The 16,251-nt window shown below is 39.1% G+C and overlaps 1 protein-coding gene across 1 annotated transcript in view; it reads right to left on the bottom strand.

Moving 5' to 3' along the window:
- Window positions 1-16,251, bottom strand: part of palmdb (palmdelphin b) — a 31,774-nt gene extending 15,523 nt beyond the window's left edge. The window contains exon 1 of the mRNA XM_035998083.1: window positions 16,137-16,251. The gene's annotated coding sequence lies outside the window, so the exon portion shown is untranslated. The remainder of the gene's footprint in view (window positions 1-16,136) is intronic.

A 16,251-nucleotide genomic window follows, 5' to 3' on the forward strand; every position in this document is an offset into this window, starting at 1 on the left:
CAATGTGTAAGCAGGATTTATATCGATATATCGACTCAATATCGTTATTGCAATATGCCGAATGTGTTGCAATAAGTATGCAATATTTTGTTTATTTTGTGGAGCGCTGCATTGGCTGTGTGGCTTGTTGTGTTTGATTTAGAGCCCGCTTGAAACACTATAATGATCATCATTTCATTGGCCAGTTACCGTATCACTTGCACATGTTAGTGCACGTCAGCGCACGGGTCCACTACGTGACAAACCCTATGGAGCGTACCACATGTGTGCATATTTCGACAGAGTGAGAGTGTAAGTGAAGAAATAGATAAGAGACAACAAAACGGAACGAATCAGAGAAGGGAAAGAAAAGTTGTGTCCTGTTCTCTTTATTTATATATTTTATACTGTCCAACCAGTAAAACATGTCCTGTTCTATTTATTTATACATTTTATACTGTCCTACCAGTAAAACATGTCCTGTTCTCTTTATTTATATATTTTATACTGTCCAACCAGTAAAACATGTCCTGTTCTCTTTATTTATACATTTTATACTGTCCAACCAGTAAAACATGTCCTGTTCTCTTTATTTATACATTTTATACTGTCCAACCAGTAAAACATGTCCTGTTCTGTAGACATGGTCCTTATTTATTTATTCATGTTGGACCAGTCCAATATGACCGTCAGTTGAAATAAACCTTGTGTTGTAAGAAAACTTGTTTAATTTGTTATGAATCCATTTTGATGCATATTCCCGTAACTTTTGTATTTTTACATATGTTTAAAAATATCGAAATTAATATCTATCGCAGTATTCATAATCGGTAACGCAATATCACATTTTGTCAATATCGTGCAACCCTATACATAATGTTTGCAGTTCTTAAGAGAGGACACAATAAGCTAGGCTGGTAGTTTGCTTTTTTGCCCCAAGTAGGGAAGGGGGGGTCAGAGGGCCAACGTTTAAGAGTCACGGTTTGTGTGCACCCTCAAAATGAACTGCCAGGAACATGTCATTTTGCAACGGGTAATGGAAGAAATAGCCACGGTTCAATACAAGCATGTTTCCAAAGATACTCTATAGGCCTACTAAAGAGAGCGCATTTCAAGCAGCACCAATGGTATGAAATGCTACACACTTCCTGTCTCCTAAAGGAGTGTGGCCTCGTTTGAACGTGTAGTGAACATCGTGGATGGATGAAAAGTTATATTTAAATAATGTATTAATATGTTCTTTTGCTAACGTTTGATATTTACATAGCTAATAGACATTCCGGGCCCTATAGTAAAAAAAAAAACGTATTTAGGGGGCAACCCTGAATATGAAGTGTTAAATTCTTCCCATAAGACTGAGAGATAATAAAATAAGCCCATGATGCAACACCAAATCGAGAAGTAGAGTTGACTGGTTTAGAGGGCTGATGTCAGAGCTGGCTCTTTCTACTCAAACAGCAGATGAAATTCGATAGTGTCCCATATCTTGGCGAAATGACAATAATTATTTTTGGTATATATTTTTTCTCCAGAATTCTTATTTTTGTGAGGTTGGAAAAGCCTCTGCAGATCTCATCCTAAAGCAGGCCTGTATCCATTTCTTACTTTCTACTTGTTTCATGCCTCCAGAACGTAATACCCAAATTCCCTCAATTAATAATACATGGAAAAACGTGGGTTACTCTGGTACATTCCTTCCAAATCCCTACAGCTTCTGCCTGTGAGCCAATGAGTTCTGCAGTCACAGCGCTGTGTGAAACCAATATGCATACAGCTTTGACATGTTTTTATGTTAACATGGTTCATTGCACTATTGAGTCATGGCCTGGTTCCTTTTTTTATTTCAATTTTCCATCAATAGAAAGGATGTTACATGAGTTGAGTGACTGTGTGGTCTTAATTATTAGCTTCGATACTGACCAAACCTCTTATTATCCTTCCCTCGTCTTATTTGATGTCCGTTTCATGCTTTTGTAGCAAGGTTGTGCAAAGAAACTGGTTTGAATGAGTTTTCTACAGCCGCCTCCCTCAGAAGAATGTATGCTTTCAAATGGATATTAGAGGTGGAACGGTACATGTATTCGTATTGAACCGAAACGGTACGGGCGTCACGGTTCGGTGTATGAATTTACACGGAGAATACGCGGTATAAAAATAAGAGTCAGAGAGACAAGAGCTAGAGGACCCGCCAGCCTCTTTAAGATCGCAAGTTTGGGAAAACTTTGGTTACAGTAGTACAGGCGAGAGAGTGGTGGATAACACTGCTGTTGTAGATTAGTGTTATGCTAGTTGGGACAGACGCCTTGTTTCTTTAGGCTAACTATATTAGTTTTAGCAAGGCAGGGAGCAGCTTTCTCCGGTGAAAAATGGCCGGGAGATGTCGTGATAACGTTGCATTAATCAGGTAATTTAGTATGTCTTTGCAGAGAACAGATGCTGTATTTTCAATTTTATAGCTGATTGTCTTATTTTGTTTACAAGTTACAGATGGAGTCTGGAGATGATGTGGGGTACTTATTGTTTATTGTTTACTGTTTACATCTTACTTTACACACTTCAGGCTGTTGCAGCTAGCTCAGGGGAGAGACTGTATGACACTAGGTGGTACAGCCTGAGACATGCACAATAAAAAAAAAAAAACTGCCTTCTGCATTTTTGTTTTGCTTTTCCCTCCATTGTACCGAACCGTGATGTCTGTGTACCGTTCCACCCCTAATGAATATAGATTATTAGTATTCTGATGGCACCCTACAAGCAATCCCCATAGTAGCTGTGCGGAAGTTTAGTACTTTACGATACAATACACTTTATTGTCAGTGAATAGTAATCTACAATCAGATTAAAAGATACCAGTCAATAAATAGAAAACTGTCGATCAATAAATCTAGCAATGTGCAATGGTAGCAGGTAATAAATACAAGATCACATTTAATAAATATAAAAAAACAAAACAATAAAACAAACTTGTATATTATACTACTATTACTACTATTATAGTACTACTATTAACATAATTAACACATATTAAATAGTACTACTGCTAACATTAAACATGGCCACATACTGCACAGACCCTCTGCTGCACTCCTGACAGTATTGCACCTGAGCAAATTAAGGCACCTGGAGGTTTTAAGTCTTTAACAGACATTTTGTTAAGAAGGCTAATGCTATAGGGCACAAATGAATTTTTAAAGCGATTAAGTCTGCATCTAGGCAGGTAAAGTTTAGTTTATCCGGTTACACATATACAAATACTACAGATTAATATACACATAATCAATAGGGCTGGGGGAAAAAGTTGGTCAGTTTGTCTGCTTGACGACAATCCCATTTTGCAGCAATAAAATTGAAGTGAGATGAACAAACAGAGAAATGTATCTTTTTAGATAAAACAGATGTTGACAAAGTTTCCTTTTGGGGACATCATTTGGAACTGGGAAAAATTGTAAGTTGGAAAAAAGGTAATAAATTGCAAATATATTGTTTAAAATCGCAATAATATTGTATTGTGTCATAAGCATTGTGATATATCGCGACATAAGTATCGCAATAATATCGTATCGTGATATAAGTATCGTGATGATATCGTATCGTGAGGCCTCTTGTAATTCCCACCCCTAGTAATCAATAAAAGATGTGATGGAGAGATGCCAAAAACCCTCAGAGGAGCTTAATCTCCAATGCATAATCCAATTAAAAATAGAAAGAAATAGGGCTGCACAATATACAGTTTTTTTTAATCGTCATTGCAATATCAACTGGTGCAATATGCACATCGTGAAAGACACTCTTTCTCAAAACACAGATTTTTTTGTTATTAGAAAGACAATGTCAGCAGAAAACTGCACTTTAAATTGAACGTGTCATTATTAATGTTCATTAATATTATATTAAGGTACACTTTAACATCTGTTTATTTATCCCAAGTAATATTGTTATCTCGATATTCAACAACGTTATCGCATATCGCATGTTTTCCTCATATCGTGCAGCCCTAGAAAGAAACTAAAATACTGAAAAGAAAAAAGTGAGAAAAACTAAACTAAAATTACACACCATATCAAGTGTAGCATCACCTCCCCAGTCAAATGTTTTAAGATGGCGCAGAAAGGGAAGCCTCTGGTGGGCATTGTTAATTACCTGTATATGGCTGGTGTTGGCCTCCCACTTCAGAGTGTGGCATACGGTGATGCCAAGGAATTTTAAAAGTGTCGACCCTCTCCACTATCTGGTTATTGATGCCCAATGAGGGGAGACCCCTTTCCCCCGTTCTGGAAGGCAATTATCATTTATTTTCTCTTTGCAATGTTAAACCAGCTTGTTTGCCCTACACCACTCCACTAGAGCCCCCACCTCAGCCCTTTATGCTGACTCATCCCTTTCCTTATTATGCCTGCCAATGTTGTGTCATCTGCATCTTTGAAATCTGCACAGATTCAGAATGGAATACACAATAGTGAGTACAGCAGAGGTGAGACAACACAGCCCTGAGGGACCCCAGTGTTGAGTCATAGTCCAAGAGAACATGGTACCTATCTTAACCACCTGCTTTCTATCGGACAGAAAATCTACAATCCAGTTGCATTGGACGAGATCTTGTGAGATTAAAATGGGACAAGACGGTCACAAGTGCAGAGCAGCAGCCAGTAGACGGAGTCTGGCCTGGTTGGTCTTATAATACATCTGGCTTTGAAGATGAGTCTGGCTTGGACCTCTAAACTAGCAGAGAAGATCCCCGACCGGTCGCCAAAGTTGACTCTGAGTTCACTTTTGCAGAGCGGTAGCGGAGTTGCAGTTGTAAAAAGCTACACAACACACACAGACTGTAGTAGGGGTGCACCGATCCGATATTAAGATCGGATATCGGCCCCCATATTGACAAAATAGCTGGGATCGGAAAAATTAACAGATCCACGGGCCGATCCAGTTTTTTTTTTTTTATTCCCCCTCCGTCGCAGCACTGGGACCCCTGTTAACTGCGTACCCTTCTCACTCATGGTAGTAACTTTATAACACAACAATTAATAACCCACAACTAACTTTCTTTAAAAGGATAAAACACCTAGCACATAATTTGTGACTTAAACAGTTTCTAACACTAATAATTTTACATTTACAAATGTAGCTACACCGCCGAACGGCATGTTGGGTAACATTATAGCTGCTAGCTAGCCAGGTAACATAACAGTATGTTAAGCTGTGTGAGGCTCCGGTCACTACTGCACATTCAAGAACAGAGAAGAAAGTTAGAGGCTGAAGAAAGGCCGGAGATACACCAGAACAACGTATGCTCAAGAGAGGAGCCGTCTGTTGTTGCAAGGTTTTTTGTTTCTAAAAAATCAGACATAAATTAGCCACTGTTGTTGCCCGTCGCTCTAACGTTACTCGGCCGTGCTAACGTTACCGTGCTAACGTTACAGTTTTAATGTTAAAGACAGTCACTTCAAGCATGCAGCAGAGCAACATTATGAACGCAATCCAACTACGGTCCCGCTACAGACCGTTGAGAAAGACGGGTTCAGAGCAATGATTAAAACACTGGATTTAAGATGCCTTGCCTCGCTGAAATACAAACAAGCAAAGGAGGCTGACAGCGGAGCTACGTTCAGTCGCCCACTACAACCACACAACAACCTAACTTACCTGTGGCCAAGGTAGTATTTATACAACTAGCTTACAACTATTTTGTTTTGAAATGGAAACAATGTTAAAGTTGTTTGTATGTGTATTCATTCGATTTGAGTTTATTTTACTACTTTGGAGGGAAAAAAAATAGTTTTGATTCTGTAACTGTTTCATGGATTCTCCTTCATATAACGTTATATAATGTTGATGAGCCAAGCAAACCCTTTAGTAATCAAAGCTTTTAGTAAACATGATGACATTAAAATGTTTTTGTGATATTCTATGTACTCCTGACAGTAGAATAAGCCATTATAAACCTATATAAAGGCCCATTATTGTTATTTATTTAAATTAATTTTAAGAAGTTTGATTACATTATATTTTCGATTTGAATGCACAATTGTTTTTTAAATAACATAAGAATGCATGTTATTTTGTCTTAGTTAGGAAAGTAATGTTTAGTTAGGAAAGTCTGGTGCCTTTAGTCTCTTCCACATGGTGGAAGGAAGGTATAAGGTGCAAAAGGTATACAGTTTATTATTAATTCAACAACAGTATCGGATCGGTATCGGGTATCGACAGATACACAAAGCCCTGGCATCGGTATCGGTATCGGGACTGAAAAAGTCGGATTGGTGCATCCCTAGACTGTAGCGTGCAGTTCAGTGTGGCGCTGACTCGCGCAGATCGCTCTCATTCTCTCTTTTTTTAAATGAGTCAAAAGCAGAAAGCAAAACCTAACTTTACTGTTAATGATGTTAAACAAAGACAAATGTTCTCCCCTCGTCTTAAAATGGTCATAGATCAACACAAGAGCAGCCTATATCCTTGATTACTGCTGCAATGAAACGTTTGGTTACGCTGTAACCTTGGTCTCTGAGTAAAGAGTATTTTTTAATTGAAGTTTTCTTTAAAATAGTGTTAAAATCTTGTCTCGTCTTGTTCTCGTGAACCCACTCTCGTGTCTCGTCTCATGAGCTGAGTGTCTCGTCACACCCCTAATAGAGACTGGTTTCCCGAATCGATTTGATGGCGATTCACAAGGTCCCGATTCAATTGCATTTTCGATTTGATTTTCGATTGAATGTCGTAAATATTTTAGTTGCAAAACCAATTTGCTTTCATATGAAAGAGATTCTACAATTGTACATGTTCCTTCCGGCTGCATTATTAAAAGTATCGATGTTCACATTAAGAGTTGATACCAAAGCAGTTACATGAATGTCTTTTTTATTAAACATGAACACACAATAAAGTGCAGCTCGACAGACTCTGCAGTCAGTGAGTTTTGAGTGACATTTCATCCAGATATCTGAAGGCCGCCAGTTTTTCCCCTCAAAATCTTTGGAGGGTTTTTCCTGTCAAGCTAGCATGACATAGCCATACCAATGGCTATGCAGGTAACGTTAGTCCTTAGGTTACTTTGGCTCGGCTACAGCTCTGCATCTGTCCCTCTGCTTCAGACTGAAACATGTCCATCTCAGCGCCGGATAAATGGTTCCAGACCAGTCGCTCAAACACCTTCATAACAACAGACGTGCGAGCAATGGGCCTGTAATCATTCACACTGACCACATTAGACTGAGTGGGTACTGGGAGGACAACAGCACATTTCAAACATTTGCTGGCAATAAGACAAATATACAGTAACGCCAACCTTGAAACATTTTAGGATTATTAAATGTGACTTTTAAATTGTGCATGCCTGTTTTTTAGTAACTGGAAATCGTAAACAGCATGCAGGCATTAATGTCTAATAAAGCTGCTTTACGTCCAACAACAGAAGCCCTAATACATAGCACTGATAAAGCAAGGCATTATTTATATTTGCTGTCTGTGCTATACATTTTTATTTTCATTTTTAAGTCCATGAGCATGAACAGTCAGATAAAGTAAAAAAAAAAATGACTGTAGAAGAAATTTTACTTTAACGTTTGGGGTTAAAGCCAAACTAATCTATCCACTGCTCCTCGACACAACACACCATAGAGCTGAGCCATACCTACCGTCAACATGGAGTAGATCATCCACACAGAAATCATATCCAGGGAACAGCTTCCAAATAACACAGGTAGAAACAAACTACACAAAACACTGCTACTGTATACTGCCCATATGGTAAGGCTCTGTTGGAGTAGTAAGTGAATGGCAGCAAACTTTGGTGGCTTTGTGTGTGGACAGTTGTTTTACACACACACACACACACACACACACACACACACACACATGCACACACACACACACACACACACACACACACACACACACACACGTATTGGTAGAACTGTCATTTAGATGAAGTTGCGAGAGGAGATGAGTCTCCCTGAGGCTGTTTCCTGTTGACACACACACACACACACACACACACACACACACACACACACACACACACACAAATCAAATGTATTTGTCCCATTTGCAGTGAGAGCCATAACAATAAGCCTAAAACAAATCAAGAATGCTACTGTTTTTAAACTCCTGTGATTGGGTTGAATTTCAACAAATTAACAGTAAGTTAGTAGAAAAACAGCTAGGGGATGCTCATATATATATGATATTAGGGATATATATATATATATATATATATATATATGGACATGCTTGCGCTTTAGGGTTTATGAACTAAAGTTCAGACAAAGGGGAGGGAGACCAAACATGAGTTGTATTTGATTGAACTAACAGAGAAATTAAACTTAGGACAAGCACAAACAAAGCAAAAGGGTAGAAGCCAGGGCAGAGAGAGAAAGTACAGTTCCTATGTCCACCCATACAGACTCACAGACTCCATCACATGTTCCCCCCAAGTCCATACAGCTTATAGCTGTCTCTCTGTGAAATGAGAGGTTTATGAGTCCTTTCTGTACATTTTCTGTTGAGTCCACAACTCTGTAAAATAACCCACGATGCAGAATGTTTTGATGTAAAAACAGTCAGTGTTCGGCTGGATATCGATCACCTTCGTGTATGGAAAACAGGGTTCTAATCTGGTTTTGTTAAAGACTGCAAACAGGGAAAGAAGATCATTACAGATTGATGTGTCCTTGTATTGTAATGATTCCATCCAAAGTCTGATAGACTGACCCTAAACTAATGCCGACCTTACACCAAACGACTTTTAAAGCGATTCACTGTCTCAGACTAATTTCCAATATCAGAATTAAATCCTGAGAGTCTTGCTAGAGTTGGGGCGCTCCCGTCGTCTCCATCGTTTGGTGTAAGGTCATAAAACTCAGTCCCAGTCAGTCTTTTTCCCGCCTGGACGTTCAGACAAAATCAAACATGTTTGATGTTATCCTAAGTTTAAAGTCTTGGTAGTGAAGTTAAATCACGTGAACATTGTCAACAACCAATGGGTGCTCTCCCTCCAGCACCAAACAGGAAGCAGCAAACGGCTAGAGCCAATGGTTGCTATGACACCGCGCGCTAAGCTAAATGCTAAAGAGGGAAAGTTGCAGATTTTCAACCCTTCTGAAGCAAGTCATCCAACGGGAGTTTAACCGGCAGATAAAAAGACCTCCGGGTCCTGGAGACATTAATCTGCATGTACGGCAGAACAGAAAATCTGCAGACTTTCCCTTCAGTTACCAGCTAACGCTAGTGGTAGCTAGCTAGCTTGGTATAAGTTTTTCAAAACAAATCTAGTTGTAGTCTTGCAATGTGTGACCCTGCAAGATCCCCAGTCTTTACATGTTATGACAGTCTTTAACATTAGATGTGAGATGATTGTCTTTAGATGTGAGATGGTGTCACACTTTAGTCTTTTTAAAGTCTGTTCAGAGTCTTCTAGTGGATGGTAGGCATAACATTTATTTAGACTACTAAATAAGTCTGTTTACTAGGGCTGGGTACCGAATTCAATACTTTATTAGGCACCGACCGAATTACCTCTAAAGTATGCAGTATTTAAAAATGCCTCGTCATTCAATACCCAATTTCAATACCTAAGGAATAAATCTAATCAGTGTCAGTGAGTCAGTGAGCCAATAAGCATGCAGCATTGTTCTACCAAGATCTAATAATGTCTGTGATTGTCTGTCTGACGTTACACGTAGTAGAGACACGCAGGAAAAACTTAGTGTTACACTCTGTGTTAGTAGGAGCTAATACAAAAATATAAAGATTTGTACTGTAATGTGTATATGTTGTAATTTCTTTTCATTTTATAATACTGTTATCAAAACAAATATCATTTAAGAGCCAGTATCGAAAAATGTTGAACAATACCCAGCCCTACTGTTTACACAGATGAACATTCGACTATCTGTAAAATACAGACACTTTGAACTGTGAGGAAAAGCTCTACTCTGTTTGTCTGTCTGCTGTCCTCTTCTCACTGTGGCGTCCAAAGAACAGTCAGTCAGTTAGTCAGCATCGGAGCATCTTCTTTCACTACTGTACTACGGTTAAAATAAATAATCCATGCATCCAAAAATAAGGCTAGGCATAGGAGGGGAATCTGATTACTGACCTGCAGCATATACACATATTTCTACTGCAGTGCAGTGAATGCATTCTCACTGAGCAGCTCACATCATTGTTTTGAAAAAGCTCTGTTGAGCCCGTAGACACTGAAACACCCATCGGCACTAAGATTCATACACTCTGGAGAACCTTTTGGAAAAACTTGTTGGGCGAGACAAAGGTTATTTTAGTGAGGAAGGAGGGCTGAAATTGAGAGAAAAGGATGTGTTTATAAATTCAACCAGGTTAGTGTGTGGATGTATTCCTTCCTACCGTTCGACCACTATTGCGGTCATGGTTAAAAGTAAAACAATGTCTAATGTGGGGATAGACTGATTATCGGTCCTGGCTGATTATCAGCCATTTTCTGTCAGTTTGCAGATTATCTGTATCTGTGTTTTATTTGCCTGATAACCGATAAAGTTAATGAAGTAAAAAGTGTCCTTTGCTTCGGTTTCACTCACCACTGAGTCTGACTTAATGTCCCCCCCACAACACTATCTGACTCTCTGTTACTGGGTGTTAGTAACAATATTGACAAAATGTGATATTGCGATATCGATATTAATTTCGATATTTTTAAACGTCTGTAAAATTACAAAAGTTACAGGAAAACGCATCAAAATGGATTCATAACAAATTAAACAAGTTTTCTTACAACACAAGGTTTATTTCAACTGACAGTCATATTGGACTGGTCCAACATGAATAAATAAATAAGGATGTCTACAGAACAGGACATGTTTTACTGGTTGGACAGTATAAAATATATAATTAAAATGAACAGGACATGTTTTACTGGTTGGACAGTAAAAAATAAATACACAATAAGACACAACTTTTCTTTCGCTTCTCTGATTTGTTCCGTTTTGTTGTCTCTATCTATTTCTTCATTTACACTGTCACTCTGTCGAAATATGCACACACGTGGTACGCTCCATAGGGTTTGTCACGTAGTGGACCCGTGCGCAGACGTGCACTAACATGTGCAAGTGGCACGGTAACCATGCTAACTGGCCATCGAAACATGATCATTCTAGCGTTTCAAGTGGGCTCTAAATCGAACACAACTAAGCCACACAGCCAACGGACGGGACGCAGCGCTCCACAAAATATTGCATACTATATATATATATTGCGACACGTTCGATATAATATACGATACAATACAACTTTATTGTCAGCCAAGGCTTAAATTCTTTGTGCATCCCTGGGTGGCTCGCATAGAAAAAGGAGGACATATACATACATACAAACATACACGAGATCAACAACAACAACAGACATACATGAAACATTACCTCAAATGACATAAACTTCCAAATAGGAAAAACAAAGAAAACATGTATAACAACAGAAAATGACATAAACATACACACAGACAATGTCTTGGAGACGTATATTGCACTAGATTTAATGTAGCTGGTTTAACAATAGGATAGATTGATGTATATTGCGCAACGTGATATTGCGATAACGATATTGAGTCGATATATCTTGCAACCCTACTGGGTATTATGTTAAAAGTTTCTCATTTATTAAGTAATTGCTTAAAGTTTGTAACATTCCAAAGTCTTAATTTTGACTTAAAGATTTTCATTTTCACCGTAAATGCACATTAGTTCCAAATATCGGTTATCATTTTTATTAACTACTAATAATCAGTATCGGCATTGAAAAAACAGTATCGGTTGATCCCTAATTTAATGTTTCTAGAAGAATGCTGACAGAGACATTCAGTGTCAAAGTCTGACAACCTTTCATCCATTTGTGTTGCTAAGATCCACGTTACACCTCTTCCATCTCTGCTCTTGACAAACAACATTCATAATCCAATTGGCGCTAGAGGAAAATGTCACAGGTTGGTTCAAGTGTTTGAACAAATAACTGGTGCTGTTGTTTTTTTCTGGGGAAGAAAATCTGTTCAAGAGATATACAAAGCCAGAGTCAACTGTCAGTGTCGTTATTATTACAGCAAATTAAAAAAAAAATCAAAACGACCATGCGGGTGTCTCTGAAATCAAAGCGAGAAAATTGTGAAACATCACTTGAGTTGAATGCCCACTTCTTTGGAAATAATGAATTCCCCGAGCTCAGCGAGGAGCAGTGGAGACGTTAAGCCCTTCATAACATGGCACGTTGAAGTTGTGAGGCTGGACACGTGCCAACGTCCTCAGGAGGGTTTTATCTGACAAACTCAAGGCCTGGCATCTTTATGAGCAAACAGGACCTTGAAATGAAGTGCCTCTTGTATCAGCCGTGTGGAGTTTGCGTGCAACATGTTGCATTACACATGCAAAGCCTTTTTTCTGCCTTTGTATTCTGGATGTGAAAGTCCTTTTCCCCCGGTGAAATACAGGGAGAATAAGACTGTCCAGCCTGTGTCCATTGCTAAGCAAAAGGCATCAGAACAGCACTAATTTCTGCTCTGAATTTATTCCATCAAGATTTAGATGAGGCTACACAAGGGTGGAAAATTGTATTCCACCATTGAAAATAATGAATTCATTGAGTGTGTTTACCCACTGTTAAAACACTGCCTGTTTTTCTCTGAATGTGTTTCAACCTGTCAACACTAAACAAAAAGATGAGGGCTGTTAGGACTTTCAGAAACACACACACACACACACACACACACACACACACACACACACACACACACACAGGCCGCAACTGGATCTATCTCAACTGGAGATATAATACCATCATTTTATACTATTAAAATAAGCATCACTGTAATGAGTATTAAGCGTTAATCAAGTATTAAGAAATAAGGATGTCCATAATCTGTATCTTCCTCTGTGCCATAGAGCTCAATCGTTGTCCAAAAACCATTAAAAACACATCAGTGAGCCACACTGCTGCACTGGGTGAGATGTTCCTTCATTACCATGAAGACACGCTGTAGTTTATTTTGACTCAATCCCATGCAGACAGTCCCGCTGCCCAAATACCAAGCACCTCTAGTGTCCAGCTGTTTTTAAAGATTTTAATCTTCAGCAGGAGCCGATCAGCAACCAAGCTGAGAGCCACAGACAGAGTAGGAAAGTCAAAGTATTGAGGGACGGACTAACACATTGTTGGTTTGACTTTTTTCATGACAATCAATACAAATAAAGGAACATGGAATAACATTACTCTCATCCATTATGAACTTTATAACTAGGATTGGGCATCTTTTTGAATTTAACAATTCTGATCCCAAATTCCGATTCTTGCTTTCCATTCCGGTTCTTATCGATTCTCGATTTCGGTTCCTTGAAGGGTGGAGTTGAAATGGGTCACATAGACTTGGTCAGCATTACTGGGAATGCCCACTAAAAGGATCATTTTGGTTTGCCGTGGGGGAAAACAAACCACTGGAATTGTTAGAGATTGATCTTTACTCTGTGTCATATTTACGATTGTTGTTTTTGACTGGTACAATGCCTGAAAAGTTGCTGTGTGGCGTTTGGGATAACGTTACTGATTACACAGTCAGATTGAGTCATCTAAGATAAGCTAACGGTCAACGTTCGCTGTCTCTTACCTGGAGACTCAATCAGGTAAAGTTAAAAAATGTCGGGAAACAACACCTCTGGCCATTCTGTTGGGTTGTTTGTCCAGTCTCTTATAATATATATATTATATAACCCAATACGGCTCAGTTTTTATTTTTAAATCTATCTTGCTCTGTCAAGCGGCAAAGGTGCTTTTGAGTAACCCATACTGAGTCAGTTCTTCTGACTGATGTTATTCAGTCAGGGGGAAAGGATTGTTTTCCCCCACGGCGACTCCGCTACAAGCCACGCCCCCAGCTATGATGACTCACCGACCAAGTGTATGCTTATTTCAAAGATAAGAGGAACAGTTTATTTTGATTCAATGGTGATTTACAGTTTTACCGGGCTTTTTCAACGTAAAATAAAGCCACACTTTAGAGCGCCGCATACTGTGCTCCAAAGCTGCAACACAACTAGTGCCTGGAAGTACAGTGGCCGCCACGGAAACCTGTGTGTTAAATTTGGAACCGATGATCAGATTTGAAACGATTCCAATAAAGAAACGATTCCATTGGAATTGTAATTTTTGAAACTATTCCGAATTTGGAACTGGTTCTCGATGCCCAGTCCTATTTATAACAATTGATTGTTAAATCTGCTGTAGGGCTGTGTATCAACAATGATTTCACAGATCGATTTGATTCCGATTCACAAGGTCCCGATTCAATATCAATTAGGGAAATTTCAGTTACAATGCCAGTTTTGCTTGGATATAAAAGAAATTCTCAGGGAACGTATGCTGTAAGTTGTACAAGTAAGAAGCAACTAGGGCTGAACGATTAATTGCATTTGCGATAATATCGCGATATGTTAAAATGCGATTTCCTAATCGCAAAGGCTGCGATTTGGTCACATGACTCGCGAGAGCAAATCAGTCTGCACTCCGCAGAGAAAGCATCAACTTAGCACGCTAACGCTACGTCGTACCTTGAGCTGATTTCTGTCATTCAAACAACTCTGAGTTGTAGTTTAAAACTTTTACAGCCATTTTAATAAAATGAAGGGTTTTATTCGGGCTCGAGTCCATACATGCAGTTAATGAATACAGGCACACAGAACTCAAGGCTCGGTAGGCAACGATTAGCTCTGATTAGCGGTTAGCTCCGGTTAGCAGTTAGCTAGCTCCGTTATAAAGATATGAGTGGAGGAGCTGCCACTGAGAGGGGTAACAATCAGACTGATGAATGACGTTCGGGGAGCTTTCACAGCAGTGTGGCCGCGGTGTTTCAACAGTTTTATTAGTACAGTTAATCCCACGGCAAGAACACCAGCAACTAGCTAACGTAACGATAGCCTCTCTGAACAAGTGCACACGGCAGCACGCAACTTCACGAGGGGGAGGGGCTGGAGGCAGCTCCTCTCTGTGCACTGTAAAAAAAAATACACTGTTGTGTGTATGTGTGTGTGTATGTATATATATATATACTATATTTTTACTTATTTAACTGTCTAGTGTCTAATTGTGTGTTGTTCATACTATAAAATGATTTATTGTTTGTCTTTGTTGAATAATACAGAAGACAAAGAGCTTAAAAAAATAATTGACTATCGAATCGCAATCGCAATATTTGGGAAAAAAATTGCAATTAGATTATTTTCAAAAATCGTTCAGCCCTAGAAGCAACCCTAAAATTTGAAGCAAATTGAACATAGTGGCCAAACAGGGGAATTGTAACTTTATAGGCTACATCCATGGTGAAGAGGCATGTATACTAAAAGAACGATTTCGGGATTTTTTAATCGATATCAGTCACTCAAACACAGATGGATTTTAATTGGAGAATCAATTATTTCAACCCAGCCCAAGCAAGCTGTCACTTTTTTTTGTGTATCTTACCAAAACAAAAACCTCATTAAAAAAACCCTACTTTTCCAAACCTTTTGTTTTGTTTCATGTTATCAGCATTAAAGATCACAAACGCACAAACCTGCTAAACTGGGCACTCACTGTAGACATCTATCGTACTGTAGACATGCAAAAGCAAAATATCAAGCGTAAAGGCTTGTTTCACAAATACAAAACAATTATATATTTCCTCAGAGACAGATATCTCCAACTAGTATACCACTAGTCAGATAAAAATATTTAAATTTGGTTCAACCAAAGGCATTTATTCAATCAGCTAATATCAGCATCTTGGGTCAAAAATTGAAAATGTTATTTCATTAAAAAACGTGAGCGCTTATCCACTCCATGCAAGGACAGTTCAACCTCACAGCTTATATACACACACACACACACACACACACACACACACACACATACACACACCACTGACTACTGCAGCTAGTCGATACACAGCATATTATCAACCCAATAACTACTCTGCTAGGACGCTGGAGGCATCTCTCCGTCCACATCAATACCAAACACGAGGTGATTTCCATTTTAGTAGCCACGGCAGATAATGCAGTGTGGATCCATACTCCGACACAAAGGCAAAAATGTGAACTTTTGTGTGTGTGTGTGTGTGTGTGTGTGTGTGTGTGTGCGTGCGTGCGTGCGTGCGTGTGTGTGAATGGACCTACCTGAGAGAGTGTGGCGGGCAGAGGGCTCTGCTCTGTTTCTGAGTGCAGCCTCACACTGGCAGCTCTGCCTGGCTGCTGCCGCCTCTGATTGGACGGCTGGTAAAGGGCGGGTGTA

The sequence above is a fragment of the Sander lucioperca genome, chromosome 23 (assembly GCF_008315115.2).
Source record: "Sander lucioperca isolate FBNREF2018 chromosome 23, SLUC_FBN_1.2, whole genome shotgun sequence".
Taxonomy (NCBI): domain Eukaryota; kingdom Metazoa; phylum Chordata; class Actinopteri; order Perciformes; family Percidae; genus Sander; species Sander lucioperca.